Source organism: Mus caroli, chromosome 18, assembly GCF_900094665.2.
Source record: "Mus caroli chromosome 18, CAROLI_EIJ_v1.1, whole genome shotgun sequence".
Lineage (NCBI taxonomy): Eukaryota > Metazoa > Chordata > Mammalia > Rodentia > Muridae > Mus > Mus caroli.
The window spans coordinates 20,557,142-20,575,711 of NC_034587.1; the positions used below are offsets into that span (position 1 = coordinate 20,557,142).

Below are 18,570 nucleotides of genomic sequence, written 5' to 3' on the forward strand. Positions count from 1 at the left end.
CACACACACACACACACACACACACACACACACACACACGTTGCTATGTAACTTCCCTCATTCTGGAACACAAAGTACCTTGGAGTCCCTTAGACTTAGAGGAACCCATCTTGCCTAGGTCTTTTCCTCCATCAAAGACATTTACTAGTCTTGCTGATAAAAGAACAGCTGTAAGAAATCCACCTCATTTTTATGGCAAATGACTCTCAGCCCTCCTCCATCAGAGTTATTTTCTACATCACTGCTTCTGTGCTTGTTCATCCTTGTATTCGGTTATAACTCCCCTCCCCATGACATAATTAACAACCCTCCCTAATAGGATAAAAGAATGGATGTCTCTAAAACCTAAGGAGCATCAAGCTGGCTACTTTATATCCTAGGAAGAATGGGACAGCGACATAGAAAACACAATTTCTTACTCTCTGCTCCTTACTATCCTCTCTTTAGTTTCTAGATTATTTACATTTCTGCAAAAGTAAACAGCCAGTAAACTATTAATAAGCTCTGTGGAGTGCCACTGCTCAATCTTTCTTTTAAGCAAATCACCACTTCCTTCAAAACCAGTATTTCTGTGGTCGCAGTGGCGTGCGTGATGACCCAGGCGCCCTGCGATGTCAGCACACCTTTTCCCTTCAAAACTTACTTTGGAGTCAATGAAACACAGGTTCAAGTTCACGGTCAACAGGGAGACAACATAAGAATCAAATCAGAGCACAGAGTTACTCCTGTTTAATAAAGGGAGGGAAACATGGCAACAGATATCCATCCCTTCTCCACCACAGCAAGAGTTGCCAATCCCTTAGTCCTGCCAGCCTCAGCTTTGGTTTTCTTTCTGTCAGTAGCAACGATTAAATTGTTCTTTAAAAAGAAAAGGTGCCAAAGTGTCTGTAATTGCATCTGATCTTCTATAGTTTCTCAAAATGTCTTTACTAAGTGAAATACCTTTTGAAAATACCTCCCCACCCCACCCCCATTCAAACAGAGTTAGTTAGAATTTATGCTTTTATCTACATTGAGGTCTGTAAACCTTTTTTTTTTCAGGATTTTGTAGGTACCAGAAACTATATCTACCTATTGATCAATTTTTCTCTATAACAGCAAAACTAACCTAAGAGCATCACATTTCCATAGTTCCTAGTAGCATTTCTCAGGAGAGCAAGTGGGTGTGAAGCAGATTTGTATTTTCACTAGCCAAATGACCAGTCTTACACAGTAAGAGAAATTCAAAGATTTGTTCTTAGATGTAAATACTGATTCCTGCTTGTTTTCTTCAACAGAGTGCACTAGTGTGTCCTGTCTCCCTGGATGTACTAGTGTATCCTGTCTCCCTGGATGTACTAGTGTGTCCTGTCTCCCTGGGTGTGCTAGTGTGTCCTGTCTCTCTGAATGCACTAGTGTGTCCTGTCTCCCTGAGTGCACTAGTGTGCCCTGTCCCCTGAGTGGACTAGTGTACCCCATCTCCCTGGGTGTGCTAGTCTGTCCTATTTCCCTGGGTGTGCCCTGTCTATCTGGGTGCACTAGTGTGTCCTGTCTGTCTCCCTTGGTGTGTTAGTGCATCCTGTCTCCCTGAGTGTGCTAGTGTGTCTCCCTGCATCATTGCTCGGTGTGCATTTGTGGTTCTCTGGATCAGTTTTCTATTGCTGCATACTCAGTTCTTAGCATCACAAAGGGCTGAAGTCTGCAGCTCTCATCCAGGACTTGAGGTCCTCTTCTCAGTGCATTGGCCGTTGGCAGGATTCTTGTCCTTGTGGTTGTGGGACTGTCTCTGTTTCCTTATTGGGTGCCAGCTGAGAATGACTTTGGGTTCTTAGAGTTGATTCCTTGCCACATTATCCCTGTGGACAGAGGATCACTGCTGGAGTGAGTCTCTGATCTCCTCTTCTGTGACCAAACAGCCTTTTCTTGTAAAGGGGGAGGTTAGTTGTTTGTGCCAGGACTAGCCAGATGAGCTTCCTATTTTAAGGTTACCTGATTTAAAACCAAAGCCTCACCTGTGAAAAATCCCCTGACACAAACATAAGAATTATAGTTCTATTGACAAGCTAGGAGAAGGCAGGCATCACCGATGGGTAAGTAATCTTGAGATAATCTTAGGAGTCTACCTACCAAAATGCCCGAGAACACAGATCTTTAGTGTTTCCAGATAATAACATTAAATGAAAATAAAGTTTAAGTTAAAAAGAAAGAGAAAAGAGGAGCGAGAGCATTCTTCCCCTGAACACAGAGTGGGAGGAAGGGAAGGAGGCTTCCCAGTTAGGTGCCTAAGAGGCAGATGGATAACAAGGCGCAGAATCATCCTGTGTTGTTTCAGATGTTTTCTGTGCATATTTTCATTACTGATGCTCAATGTTCTAGACACTTGTTTAGAACAAAGAAAAATGCATTGCGCAAGAATACAACGTTCTCAAAAATTCCCTGTGGGGGAAGTTGTTGGCAGCGGGGTATAAACAAAGCAATTAGTGACACCCATTTAAGTTGGGCATAAGGGAGGGGAAACTCTGGGAGCCCTGCACCTATGGGGAAGTGGTCTCCCCTTCACCAGAGCAAACCTCTGACAGATTGTAGCTAAGACTTTAATGTCTTTATAGTGTAGATGTGGCTTTCAACATAGTTGCTTTTATTTACTTTTTGTTTGTTTTTTATTTGATACAGGAGATAGGAGATTTGTTTTCTTGATGATTTTTTTTCAGCATCCTTCAGTAGTAGAGTTCTTTTTTTTTAATATTTTTTATTACATATTTTCCTCAATTACATTTCCAATGCTATCCCAAAAGTCCCCCATACCCTCCCCCCCACTTCCCTACCCACCCATTCCCAATTTTTGGCCCTGGCATTCCCCTGTACTGGGGCATATAAAGTTTCCGTGTCCCATGGGCCTCTCTTTCCAGTGTTCCAGATCTCACCATAGCACTATGGACTAAGCCAAGACCTGTGTTCTTCTTTCTAGAGGTGGGATGCTGCTACGGACAACGGCTCCCTTGCCTCTTGTCTGCTCCTGGTGATACCTGGATGCTATGCAGAAAGACGTGTCCTCTTTAATGATCTTGTAGTTGGGGAACATGAGGCACCCCTAGTATTTTAAACTTCCCCCGGCCATGTTTAACAAATGTCAATCCAAAAGTCAGTGGTATTCCCCTTAAGATTTCCTTGTTCCCTTTCTGGAAGTTTCTGCCACAAATCCAAAGTCAGTCAGCAGAATGGGGAGAGTCCAGAACGTGTCCTCCCACAGAGAGTAGACATTGACACTCTGGAACACACTAACAGAAAGCAGAAGGTCACAGAGAGTAGACATTGACACTCTGGAACACACTAACAGAAAGCAGAAGGTCACAGAGAGTAGACATTGACACTCTGGAACACACTAACAGAAAGCAGAAGGTCACAGAGAGTAGACATTGACACTCTGGAACACACTAACAGAAAGCAGAAGGTCACAGAGAGTAGACATTGACACTCTGGAACACACTAACAGAAAGCAGAAGGTTCTGAACTATAGGGCGTCTCTCCCATAAAGCCACACTGACTGTTCCAATGGAAACTCAATCCCAGTGTCACCCTGGTTTGCTGCCCCAAGAGGCTTCCTTAATGCTTATTGTTAACAAAACACTTCATTAGCTATGCATTCAACAAATAGGGATGGTACACCAAGTTTAACATCAGACCAAAATGGGTGGGAAAAAAAAAAAGAGAGAGAGAATTCAGAAATCTCCCTTTGCATATTTCTCTTTCACAAAATTTAAATGAGTGGATTCTACCTTCCAATCTATTATGGTTACCTGTTAAAACTAGGAAAAAAAGGAAAGTTACACGTTGATTAATAGAACAGTGGGAGGTCATTTGCCCAGGTGATGAACTTGTAAATCTTCTTTAAACTTTTCTCCCAGTTTAGAATGTAAGTATCATAGCATCTCTCCTGATGCATGTCTACATGCCTCTTTCGTTTTCACCACCTATCTGAGCTGACCCTACATATCTGATCAAAAAATACTTCACAGTATGAAATGAGCCTCAAACTTTCCTATCCACTGGGTAATCCCAAAGAGGGTCCCTAGGACTCTAAGTATGAGAGAATTTACTACTATTTCTACATTATTTTACTGTATAGTTGACCTTAAAGTAAAGGGATTAGCTGGCTTTTCCTAAACTAACTATCTGAGCCATTTAAAAGCAGAGAATTTTCACAGATAGAGTAAAGCTATACTTTTTACATCCTGGCAAGTTAAATGTGGTCATAAGTGCAGTTACTTTTAGTTTTAAAATTACCTGGATTGCAGTCTGAAATAGCCCACAAGATATCTTATCCCTTGAGTAATAATTCTCCCACGAAAGCCAGAGATTTCAAAGGTTAGACATGCCACAGCTCTCTTTAAGATAAAGAGAAGAACATGTTTAATTCCTAACTGTTGAAAGGTACCTAGCATGAAAAGCCACAAGACACACTGATAACAAAATGAATAAATATTTGGAACAAATTTTCTCTAGAGCATTTAAATGAGAAATTAACTCCTCTCCCAGTCCTATTGTTTGTCTTTCTTTTCCCCTAAAATGCTTATCACATCCTAATAGACTCAATGTTCTACAATTTACTTAGTTGTTATTTTTATTATAATTTCCTTGGCTCATATGTGAACTTCCTGGGAACAGAGATCAGTGTGCATGTTATTTATTGCTATATCTGCAATCCCTGGCATATAAGTATTTACAGATACTTATTCAAATGAACAAACCTTTTAAGATTGGAGAGAATCCTATCATCAAGCAAATGATGCAATAGCATGCATGATCTCATATCTATTAATTTAAATAAGTAAAACATCACTGGTCTCCTACTCAGTAGTCATTAATACTGTGTTTCAGAAATGCAAAGTGTTTATTAGAGTTGAGAGGTGGCTCCCTGGTCTTGAGAGTGTACTGAGCTTCCAGAGGGCCCAACATCTCATACCAGGATCAACAAACACTGAGTGCTGCATAACCTCTTGCAATTCCTGCTCCAAGAGATTCAACACCCTTTTCTGGCCTCAACCAGCAATACACTCGCATGCTCAAATCTACATAAAATCTGAAGAAAATATTTGTCAGTCTCTTCTAGGTTTACCTCAAGACTTTGTAACTCAAATTCTGTTTTTGACTTTAATTTTCTTGTGACAGGGTTTTCAAAGCTGTCAGGTTAATCTCCATGTGTGTAAGTGAGCTCTGGTCCTTATATGAAGCCAAGAATGGAAGAATAGGTTGCATTCCCCTTGCAGAGAAAGCCCTGTGGGCCTTTGAGATTTTGAGATGAAGGTTCGATAGCAAACTTTGATCCTTTTTCCATGCCTTGAGAAATGTCAGGATTTGACTAAATCCTAAGTGCGAACTAAAGCTCAATGTATACATGTGTCTACAGAACATATGGATGAATACGGTAAACCATAAAAGTGTACATACCCTTGAAACCAGCTGCTTTATTGCCTTAAAAGTAAGAGCTAATGTGTTCAGGCAAATTATTGCATTATTTTTTGTTTGGCGAAGGTTCAGTGAAGTGTGGTATTAATTATCTCCACCTCATTATTACTTTAACACAGCATAAATATATCTCATGGCTGTCTTTAAATTGTTTTAAACTATGTAACATAAAATTTACCATTAAAGCCATTTTAAGGGTACCCATTACTTCTATTAAATACACTCCTAAAGTTTCATAATCATAGTGAGCCATGCCCAGAACTTTTGCACGTGCCAATTAAAGCATAATGACCATTTATACAAAATTATTTCATTTATTTTTAGAGATGTATCATTTTTATTCATGTGCATGTGTTTGTGTACCATGTGTGTACTGATGCCTGCAGAGGCCAGAGAAGGTCATCCAAGCTCCTAGAATGAAATCCTGAGCAGCCATGTAGGTGCTGGATCCTGAACAAGAAGATCAAGTGCTTGTCACCACTGAGATATTTCTCCAGCTCCCTTATTCACGTGATCTTTTAAAGCTTGTGTTTGTGTGTACACCCACTCACACATTCACATGCATGCGTGCACATACGTACACGCACATGAATTCCAAAGCATGGATGTGGAGGTCAGGGAACTACCAATGGGAGTCAGTTTCTCATTTCACCTGGTGACTCCTGGAGCCTGGACTCAGCTTGTCAGTCCTAATGGAAAGCGCCTTGCACCTGCTGGGCTGCCTCACCCACTCCCATTAATAGAAACGTTGTCTAAGACAACATTTGTCTCCAGTAATAGCACCAAATATGGTATGTGAGTACATTTTTAAGTGCTATTGGCTACACTGGGAAGAAAGTACACCTTAAACTATCATGAAACTCATTTAGGAAACATGTCCAGCAGACTACCATGACTAAGCCACTATTGTTCTGTACGCAGAGCTATAATAAGACATAAAAAAAAACCCCACCTCCCATTACAAAGCCTGGCAAAGAAAATTATTTCAGATAGGAATATGTAATCTATTGAAAAGAGGTAAGAACAGAAAGACCCGTGTCTTCTCGTTGCTTGTGCTCTCTGTGCACAGAGTCCACACTCACCTCCAGGTAGCTTTATAACATGTGTACTGAGTGATGCTGTCTGTGATGCTGTGTGCTCAGCATCTTGGTTGGCACCTTGAAGGATATGAGAGTGATTCAGATTTAAAGATTTACCTTAAGAAACTTACAGGTGGCCGTAAGAAACCTATTATGGATGACATATTGCTTCCATTTCTAGAGTTAACTTGCCCAGCATTCTCTTTGGCCTGAATTTACTTCCAAGTTTTTTACTGGTTTTTTTTTCCAATTATATTTCCAGGCCTTTGCCAAAATCTCTACTTGACATATTCTGCACAGTTTACTTAAAAGGTTTCAAAATGGTTAAGAGAGCAGGCAAGCTGAAAACATGGAATGTACAAAGGAAGCTATTTGTTTCCTTCCCATTTAAGGTCTCCCTTCCCCCAAATAATATTGTCGCATCTTCAGGAAACCTTCACATGTCTGACATTCATAGCACCAGTTCTTAGAATTATCACCTGCTTTTACAAGTGACAGTGTCTATAAGAGCTGCAGTGTGAGCTGAGCCTGGTGCTTTAACCTCCATGAGTATCTGCCAGAGTGTAAGCATTTAGGAAGAAAATAGCCTTAAGGTTAGAGCCTAAAGATCTGTTCTACCTTGTACAGATCCAGGTTCTGTGGGCATCAAACTACTCTCTAAAACTTCACTTCATGAACTGATATTAAGCCTATCAGTCCTGAATCAACTGGTAGGTTGGATTTTTAATTGTGTGTGTGTGGGGGGGGGGTGGGTACGTGCACATAAATGCAGTGCCTGAGGCCACCAGAGACATCAGATTCTCCCAAGGGTGGAATTACAGGAGATTGTTATCCACCTGGTGTGAGGGCTAAGAACTGAACTCAGGTCCTCTGAGGGAGCAGTAAGAACTCTTAACTGCAAACCCATTGCTCCAGACCCCTCAAATGTCAATGTCACTCAGGAAGAGAACTTTGAGAAGTTCAACAGCTAACTCTGAAACATCCCCCTGTACCCTGTACCTGTCTGACTTTCATTTGTGCCTTGCCCACCATTATATCCTATTACCATTTTTCATGCTTAATGCTATTGTGAATTGACAAATAATATGTACTTACAGAGCACAGTGTAACATTATACTGTGGATTATCAAAGATTAATTATCATCTACATTTCTTCATGCTCTCTAGTAATTAACTCTCTTAATGCTGTCACCAACTATCTTGACAAAACACAACCTAAGAGAAGGATTTATTTTGGCTCATGGTTTGAGGGCACACTAGCATCAAGATGGAGATCAGATGATGGCAAGTAGTTCCATGGAGGTAGAGGTGTGAGATTGCTTGCCCATATCTCAGCAGACCAGAAGGTGGAGAAAGAGCAAGTCTGGTACTCACCTAGGGATATTCTTATTTTATATTTTTATTCAATCTTCTGACACTCTGGGTAGATCGTCCTTCCTCAGTTGATCCTTGCTGGAAAACTCCTCAAAGATACACCCAAAACTGCATCTATTAATACCCTAGGTGTTTTCTTAATCCAGCCAAATTAACCATCACATTGACTTAAGATCAATTATTTCTGGTGAAAATATTTAAAATATACTCTTTAAACAGTTTTTACTGCTACAATACTTCAATTAATTATAGTCATTCTAATTGGTGTTATGTCACTAGAATTATCCCATGACTTTTTCAGTGCTAGAGATCAAACCCAGTCCTTGCATAGAGGACACAAGCACTCTAACACTAAGCCACATCCTTTATCTCATAGTTTTTGAAGTTTTTTTTTTTCTAATGAAAGATACATTTCATAGTCTATATACTATGTGGCTATATCTATGACCTCACCAAGTTACCTATAAATCCCTACACTTCCAATTAGCCACCTAGAGGCCTCTTCCTTCTCAGTGTTAGCTCCATTACAGTGCTGTATGCACTAGGAAGTTAGATCATAGCTACTTTCTGAATAGATAAATAAAATTTACTTGTTTTATTATTTGCTCTTACTGTACAGACAATGATCTATTATAATGGATATGGTTTTACTGCAGGAAAACTAAGACCTGAGTTTCTAGATGCTATTTGCTTGTGATTTGCAGTGTCCCCTGCATGGAGTCTAGTGTTCATGTTGGCTGGCTGAGCACTTCATGCCGAATCAGAAATACCAAAGGCTATAAAGGGATAACAAAAGACAGTTGCTCATGGGGGCCAGAGCTGTGGCTGCTCTTTCTGAATGTGGCCTCTAGCATTTAATACTCTGGCCAACTCAAGCCATAGACTATAGGGAATAGGAGGTAAACTAGAAAACCAGCATTCAACAAAATGTATAGGGGGTTATAGAATACCAAGCTATATAGAGAGTTTCCAGGGATTTTATGTTGTATCTGATTTGCTGTATAGAGGTGCTCTGATCTGCTCAATTCACCGAGCATTATTAAGCAACGTGTTTGAACAGAGTATTATAAACCCTATGAACATAAGCAATATGTAGTGTCATCAAGGTACTTATTATTTGGTTCTCTGATCCACAAATCCATAGATGTTCATTTCCCAAAATACAGAACATTTGGCTCATAAATCCCTCTCCTCCAAACTCCAGTCATGGACTCATCTGAAGAAATAAAGAACAAAATTTGTGTCTTAATGACTGGAAAATTCAGAATGCTAAAAACAGTCATGCACGTGGGTTACTGGGAACTACAAAAAAGAGAAGGCATGCTTATCTGAAGGTAGTAGAACGGGCTTCCACTCTGAGGAACATCATGTGTATTCTACCATGAAGGGTCACGGATCAAAAACTGCATCTTATGTAAGGAACAGACTCAGTACAGGCATATATAAAAACATCAAGGGATAGTCTGGCATTGTTAAAAGTCTGATGCACCTGGAACATAGGAGACTTTGAAGAAGCTGAAGAGTAATAAGGAGACTAGCAATCAGTAAGTCAGAATGTCAGCACTGGTTCTCATTGTCACCCTCTTGGGTATTAGTCAATGGACAGTGGAGAATGGCCTGGCCATAAGTGAGCCTCACACTCTTTCTTGGGATGAATAGAAAGGGAAAGAAATTGGATATAAATGGGAGGGTTGCTTCCAAAAAGACAGTAAAAGCCCAAACTGGCGGTGTTAACAATATACAGAGTGATAAAGCCACATAGAAAGAATCTATAAAGAACTACTCAATGACGGCTACAAGCCCTACACAAAGTGACTGGCCACAACAGGGATAATGTGATAGAGTATCTTGCTTCTAACGTCAGTAAACATATTCTGTACAAGCTAAACTGGACAAGGAGAATTTAGATATCGTTCTTTTTCCCATTTACATTCCCTTATTATTTTTATAATTCCTGGTACAACAAGTTGAAAATAATAGGCATAATAAGTGCTTGATTGGATTGAATTTAGTTAAATTTAATTTATAGTGTGATGGTTACCGAGCCAATAATTATTATCTCATTTTGAATAATGATGTCAATCTCCAAACATAATTTAAGAAGCACTGGATATTTTTTTCCTGATAGGCAGTGTGTGTCCTGCCAGGGCCTTTGGGGATCGGCAGGATGCTCATTTCAATTTTACATGAAAATGTGTTGTAGACCTTTTTCATGAAGCTTTATTACAACACCTTAACCAGGAAATTAAAATGAAGCTGAGATGTTATCTCTGTGAGATGTGATGTTTCTCTCTGAGGACTCTTAGCAAAAAGAAAAAAGAAAACCTGCCCTGTGATAAAAATTGTGCTTTAGGAACACAGAAGGGGTGGAGATTGGAAAGCATAAAGCAAAACAAAACTGGTAAGGTTTGTAGGGGCTATTTGTTTTCACATCTTATAAGGACTGAATCAAAAGAATCAAATCTAAACACTGTGTTCTTACTAATATTCTTCTTCCAAACTAATGTTTGGTTGATACACCTGGGGCCCGGTATCTGCAATGTAGTCACATACAGAACCTCCATGGGCTCTGCCAAGGCTTCCCATTTAACACGTTCTTTCTTCCCACTACGTTTTTGAACATTTGAACATTAGTTTGGGAAGGGGCTTGAGTAAGGTACAGAGCTAAATTATTTAAGAAAAGCCTCAATAAATTACCAATTTGCACATGACTTTCTTGATTGCAATACTTCCAAGATTTTAGGGACATTTTGAAAAGTAAATTCCTCCGGCTCGAGTGAGCATCAGTTCCCTGTTCATTCATTTCTAACGCGAGTCACCCCTATCCCAGATGTTCTTGAACTATGTTGTCCATCACAATCACCCAGAGTGATGCTTGAATCTAGAAATGCCCTGGACACACCAAGGCCTGTGGGAGGAGACAGCATAGTTAGAAATCGACTGATTCTGTGAAGAACAGTCCTGGTTCATGCCACCAATTCATTCCCTGCAGGTGTGGATATGAGTGTCTAGGCATGACAGTCAGAAAAGGAAAATAAGCATTAAAAAATGTATGGGATACAAATTCTACATAAAATGTATAAATAAATATGCATGAATTTTTAAAAAGAGCCAGTTGTTTATGATAACAAGGAATATGAGATGTTTCTTCGTTACAGACTTGGCTTTACTTTAAGTTCCAGATCAATAAACTTCTAGTTGTATCCCATGAGGACAGAATCTGAGACACCATCATCCCTCCATGCTTTTAGTTTTCACTCTTGGCTGATCCTCATCCTGGAGCATGATGCCACCCCCCTCCCGCCCCCCATCTTCAGCTTTAACTTCTCAATATGCTTTTAGGAGGCAATGTGAGTTTTACCTTCCCCTCCAAGTAGTCCCAAGTTTCCAGCCAGTGATGGCATCCCTGGATTTAGAGCTCCTGTGGCAGCCAAAGTTTTCTCACCATAACTACGGGGCTTATCATAACTCAGAGGTGTGTGTATCAGCCTTCACCTGATCCTGACTGTGATCTCGCGTGGGCATCACCACCCCTGTGGTTAGGATTTCACAAATAACATCAACCACAATTCAGTCCAGATCCTTTAAAAAGTATCTGTTGGATTTTATTTCTTTTCAAGTTCTTATGGACTCTCATTTCTTTTCCCAGATCTGTAAATATAAGCATATGGCAGCCTTTCTCCATATGCTATAGACACAACGTGTAATAGATAGATGGTTAGTGATGGTGCATTAAAATATCCTGTCTTCTTATGAATGAGTTGAACCTGTACATTTCAAGAGAAATGTCTTTAAATGTGTGTGTGTGTGTGTGTGTGTGTGTGTGTTTATATATTAGGGAAGTGTTGTTCATGCTACCCATTCTTGTGGAAGTCAGGGGACAACTTCATTCTTTCTTTTCTCCCACCATGTGGCTCCAGAATTGAGCATGGGTCATTGTGGCAAGTGTCTTTGCCTACTGCTCCGTCTTATAGACCTAGGCCTGGAGTTGAACTTAAACAATGATCACTGTGATAAGTGTCATATTTATAACAAATTTTCACCTGTTAAAAGCAAAACCAAAATGAAGTCATAGAAGAAAGCTTACAATATGAGGCAAATATTTTTGTAACTGGAGGAGAAAAATGGAAAGAATTTGAATGGGAAGGAAAATGAGAGTAAATTCCAATATGTCTCTTTTTTCTCTCAAAAATAAGCATTCTGCCTAAAGTGAACAAGGCTTGAAAGAAGGAAGTTTTGAGTCTCTGAGCTGGAATGCTAAGAAAGAAGGTCAACTAGGAAAAGCCTTCATTGGTTCCTGTCACACCCATATGACTAGGGGCTGAGCCCTTGTGTCCACCTCACTCCCCCATCTCTATAAGTTTATAAAACTCCTTGAAGTCATTTGTACATTATGTCTACTTGTCCCTTTGAATATTGAATGAAATTTTTCACTTGAGAATTGTCATGAGGAAAAGTTAATGCCAGTGCATGTGTGTGTGTGTGCAATCTTTCAGTTCCAAGGATGTGAGACCTTCATGCCATAGTTTCTATTCTCAGTGCTGTGACAGAGTACCTGACAGAAACAAACAAAGGCAGGAAAGGATGATTTCAGCTCTCGGTTTTGGGAGATTGCAGCCTGCTGTGATAGTGAAGGCAGGGGGAGTGGCTCTGACCACAGACGTGAATCATTCCTACTAACCCTCTTCAGCCAGACAAGCCCCACCTCGTAAAGGCCTTCAAAATCGTGTCACATGAAACTATGGGGAACATTTCAGTTTCAAGCCATAAGAGGTAAGAAATCCATGAATGGTTGCAGTTTGGTTTTCTACAAACTCACAAACATAGGTTAAGAATATACAGTTTGAATTTGCAAAACACATGAAAATCAAGAAGAAGGAAGAATAAAGTGTGGATACTTCATTCCTCCTTAGAATAGGGAATGTCTTAGTCAGGGTTTCTATTCCTGCACAAACATCATGACCAAGAAGCAGTTGGGGAGGAAAGGGTTTATTAGGCTTACACTTCCATACTGCTGTTCATCACCAAGGAAGTCAGGACTGGAACTCAAGCAGGTCAGGAAGCAGGAGCTGATGCAGACGCCATGTAGGGATGTTCCTTACTGGCTTGCTTCCCCTGGCTTGCTCAGCCTGCTCTCTNATAGAACCCAAAACTACCAGCCCAGAGATGGTCCCANNCACAAGGGGCCTTTCCCCCTTGATCACTAANTGAGAAAATGCCTTACAGNTGNATCTCATGGAGGCATTTCCTCAACTGAAGCTCCTTTCTCTGTGATAACTCCAGCTGTGTCAAGTTGACACAATACTAGCCAGTACAGGGAACAAAATACCCATGGAAGGAGTTGCACAGACGAAGTTTGGAGCTGAGACCGAAGAAAGGACCATCCAGAGACTGCCCCACCCAGGGATCCATCCCATAAACAGCCTCCAAACCCAGACACTATTGCATATGCCAGCAAGATTTTGCTGACAGGACCCTGATATACTCTCTTGTGAGGCTATGCCAGTACCTAGCAAATACAGAAGTAGATGCTCACAGTCATCTATTGGATGAACCACAGGGCCCCCAATGGAGGAGCTAGAGAATGTACCCAAGGAGCTGAAGGGGTCTGCAACCCTATAGGAGGAACAACAATATGAACTAACCAATACCCCCCAGAGAGCTCGTGTCTCTAACTGCATATGTAGCAGAAGATGGCCTAGTCAGCCATCACTGGGAGGAGAGGCCCTGGGTCTTGCAAAGATAATATGCCCCAGTACAGGGGAATACCAGGGCCAGGAAGCAGGAGTGGGTGGGTTGGGGAGCAGGGCAGGGGGAGTGTATTAGGGACTTTTGGGATAGCATTTGAAATGTAAATGAAGAAAATATCTAATAAAAATTGTTTTAAAAAAGAAAATTATAAATACAGTTTAAAAAAAAGAATACACAGTTTGAGGGTTGGAGTATGGCTCAGTTTTTAGAGTGCTTGCTTTTCGTTTATAAAGCCCTAGACTTGACCTTCAGCCCCATAGAAACAAGCCTGAATGGCACAGCCTTGTGACCCCAGCACTCAGGAAGTAAAGGTGAGAGGATCCGAAGAGATTCAATGTCATCCTCAGCTACATATGTAGAAAGTTCAATGACAGCCTGGGATACAGGAGATCCTGTCTCAAAACAAACACAAACAAAACAGAATGCACATCATGAAAGGACCCAGCCTAGTATTTCAAATCCAGCACGCAAAGTAATCAAGACGATTACCTTACCTTGGTTCTTCTGTTCTGAAGACTATGGTTGCCTTGGAAAATCCACATGGATTGTGGATAGCACAGAAGATTGGGAAATTAACATCTGGAGAGGGGAGAGTGACATGGAGTTTGAGAGGCAAACAATGTACAATATATGCCTGCTGCTATGGACCTTGATTGGGTGACTTACCAACAGAACTCTCCCTGCACATACCTGCATGTATCACCATGCGTGGGTGGTCAATACAACTTTAGAGGCCAGGCACCACCACTTTAAGCATGAAGGGCAGGGGTAAGCCTTGAAGGAGCATTTTTATAGGTGGATACTCAAGTGCGTTTACATACTATTCATTTGGAGGATGTATATGTTGACAAGCTATATACAATTTTGGTCTAACTGCAATTCCCTTTTTTCCTAATTAAAAAAAAAAACTCATAATGCAATGGATGTCCTGCTTATAGATCAAATCTCTCAAAAATAATATACATGTAATTATATAACTCATGCCTTAATTGCCTACATTGATAACAATCAGATTCTTAGAACATAGTTGGCCGGTTAAGACATACCAGGCTGTCTTCATGTCAAAGGACAGAAGAAGACAGAGACCAGTGGTTTGCATGCACCCACGTGACTGTATTTACCTGGAGATGTTGTTATGAGATAGCTTCTGGTTCTCTGAGTACAGTGTGGAGATTTAGGTATGATATATAACAGGAGTATCACTAGGGAGCTCTTTTACAGCCTTGTAGATGAGACCAGTGTGCAGCCAGAGCTGAGATCCACTATGTCCAAGTGGTGGAAATCATGGCAGTCTATAATCATTGGCTTCTTACACTTCCAGCTACATACAAGCCCTGTGAGAATCTTAAAGGGTCTGTAGTTCCGTGGTCATGTGAGTTGTCTGGAGAGCTTCAGCAAGCATTCCCCTGCTCTGCTACATCTTAGACAAGAGGTTCTACAGAGATCTGCAAGTGCTTTAGAAAAAGGATAACACACATTGCATCAGTGATAAGGCTCTGCATGGCCCATGAAAGGCTGGCCTGGAACCATGCACTAAAACCCTGACGTTGATTTTATAGTCCTCTTATTACTATACCTTCTCCCTCTCATGTTTATGACATTAAGTATCTCTATCTGGGAGTAATTGGGCTTATACACATTATAAATTATAAGGTTACTAAATAGTACCTTAGTGATGCTTGCTATGGTAGCTCAGTACCTCACCTGAAGCAGCAAAGTCAGGGCCTCTAAGAAATATAGCATCTCTAGCCCCACCCAGAGTGACTTTAGATCATAGAGTAGGTAGCTATTTTAATACTGGTAGCTCTTCCTTCCTTCCTTCCTTCCTTCCTTCCTTCCTTCCTTCCTTCCTTCCTTCCTCCCTCCCTCCCTTCCTCCCCCCTTCCTTCCTTCCTCCCCCCTTCCTTCCTTCCTCCCCCCTTCCTTCCTTCCTCCCCCCTTTCTTCTTTCCTTCCCTCCTTGTATCTGTCATTAGTAGTTTACCACAGGTACTTAGATTTATGTAAGCCTAACTCTGGGCTTAGACTCCATCTCCTATTAAAAAGGTGTGTGATATCAGCAAACAGATTACAAACATCTCCATAGCAACAAATTCTACTATTTCCTTCATCCCCATCCTGAAGGTTCTACCTGCAGTTGCCTGGATGTGTAGAAAAGTAGTGAACCTGTGTCTGTGTACACTTACTTTTAAAGACAAACTCTTGGGTATTAGTCACTCAGCAGTAAAATCAATACTAACCCTCTCTATGATTATAGGAAGTAGGATTGCCTTGAAATGTTTTTGTTCATTCCTCATATGGTTAATGTAGGGAGGTTTGTTATCCCGAATGCTGCCTTAACAAGTATAGCAATATAAAATGCATGCAGTTGCATAGATGAGGAAGCCCAACTTCCTCTCCCTTTTGCTCTCCAGAACTCTTAATGGTTGATAGATGTTTCATAAAATGTGCACAGTGCCATCTAGTGATCACTTGTCAGAATTGCATATCCTAAATCATTTCCTGGAATTGAGATCACACCAGATAACCCTAACCCCTAGGTACAACTGTTGGGGCTAAAACAGACTTCCTGATGACTTCCCACTGAATCTCAACTTAAATTTCTTGGTACGCCTACTTAAATGGGACAAAGGTTGATATAAATTGTTTTCAATAATTAATATGGGGCTGGTGAGATGGCTCAGTGGGTAAAAGCACCCGACTGCTCTTCCAGACTGCTCTTCCGAAGGTCCGGAGTTCAAGTCCCAGCGGCCGCATGGTGGCTCACAACCATCCGTAACGAGATCTGACTCCCTCTTCTGGAGTGTCTAAGGAAAGCTACAGTGTACTTACATATGGATAAATAAATCTTAAAAAGAAAATATGGCAAAAACCAAGAAGACATGTATTCACACTACCAGAGACACACAAACCCATTAAAATGGACTGGATTATGCCTGGCATGGTAGGATGAGCCTTCAATCCCAGTAGTTCTTGAGATGGGTTGACATTTGAATCCAACCTGGTTTACACAGTGAGTGCCAGGCCAGCAACAGGAGTTTCTCCACAACATCGTGCCCTGCGATATTTACTTGGTCTCCAACAATAAGCTTTAGCTATTCCAGCTTCTTGCCTGTCTATCGCCATTTCTTTCTTCCCTAGACTTGGGAATGATATTTTCACACTGGGCATGATCATATAGCTCTACTCAAAGCCCATGTCTTCATCCTTGGCACAAATCCTGCTCATGGCTATAGTGTGTCCCCACTCCAACCTTGTCTGTCTGACTCCACCACAACTCTGTCATGATCTCACTTTGTGTGTAGCACTCTGGGCCTTACCATAGGCTATACGTTTTACTACCTGTGTGACTGAGTGACACTTGTGTCCTCACCAAATAATTGGTTCCATAAAGTGGAAACCACATTTTTTACTGTACAACTTTCAGCTTTACGGTACCATATTAATGACTATAAACCCGTTTTACATGAATGGTGTAATTATCTATCCTTACAATGGGCTAGACCCAATGCTTTGCTCTTCCATGCACCAAGGCCTTGGTTGTAAGAAAACACACATTCTAAGCATATTTATTTTAAATGACTTCAATATGACATCTAGATCTTTTATTTGCCCATAACAATAAACTATTATTTTCTGTGACATGTGAAGTGTTGTCCAGGAATTGACTCTTATAATCCACATTATACTCAAATGAAGGGATTAAAACACTATGAGAATTGCCACATTGCAGTAGTGGGGATTCAGACTCTCACTGTAATTCTTCACAGCTGTGCCATATTGTCTCCTTGGGTTCACATGTGCCCTTAGAAACCCCTGATTCATCGTTGAGTTACACTGGTATTTTCTTACGTAGTCACCAACTTTGTTGTGAAGGAGCTGTGAGGGGTGCTGGAGGGGTGAGCAATTATCACAACACACACAGACTCCCTGTGGTGCATCCACTACAGAAACAGGTACAAAACTTGGAGATGGAGAAGCCAGAAAGACATCCTTGAAGACATGGTCCTGATGCTGAGGTGTGATGAGACATGGATGAGAAATAAGCATGGACAAATTCAAACAGACAAAGGCCTTCACAAGCCATGCTTGGATTTCAAATTAATGGGAAAATATGAAAGGAATTTACACAGCAGACCAGTGGGAAAGACACTGGTTATAACCTTCCACCCAATACACTCACAACTCACACACTTAAGCACTGACCTTTAGCCTGTCTGGTCTTTTTACTTATAAATATTTAACAGAAAAATAGAAGTACATAACAATCTTGTACATCATTATTCATAATAACTTCGTTTCAGCCACAACCTGGATCAACTCAAATGCCCATCAACGAATGAGTCAGTAACCAAACTGATATTTCCATATAGGATATTGCTCAGCAATAAAAAGGAGTGAATTATCAATGCATGCCCAATAGAGATGACTCTTAAAATAGTTATGCTAAGTAGAAGATGAACAAATGGCACTCCAGTTATTTAGAATACAATAAAATTGTAATAGAAAGCAAGAAAATCAGAGTTGCCTGATTGCATAGAATGGATTACAGGGGCACACAAGGATGTTTTCAGTGCTAATTGCTACTGGGGCATCACTGTAATACTTCAGGACAAATAGAGAATGACTTCCTGAGAATTTTAGGAAAAAATAACCATTATTATAATTTTTGACCAGATTGTTCAGTAAGCTGTGACTTGGCTCCTCAGTGGTATGGCCTTGTCCTTCTGGGCTGTCCTTCCTCCCCCTCTTATCAACTTCTGTATATACATAAATATATTTATATATGTGCATGACTGTATAAATACGTGTATCAAATGAATTTACTTTAAATACTCTAAATGGATTCTGACCTCCTTTAAGCACTTAGCACTTAGGTTCTTGCAGTCACTGTGTTCAGTGGAGAAATTTTTTGAGCCCGA

The 18,570-nt window shown here is 40.7% G+C and overlaps 1 protein-coding gene across 16 annotated transcripts in view; it reads left to right on the forward strand.

Moving 5' to 3' along the window:
• Dtna (dystrobrevin alpha) overlaps positions 1 to 18,570 on the forward strand; it is a 342,602-nt gene that overhangs the window by 232,016 nt on the left and 92,016 nt on the right. The window lies entirely within an intron of this gene.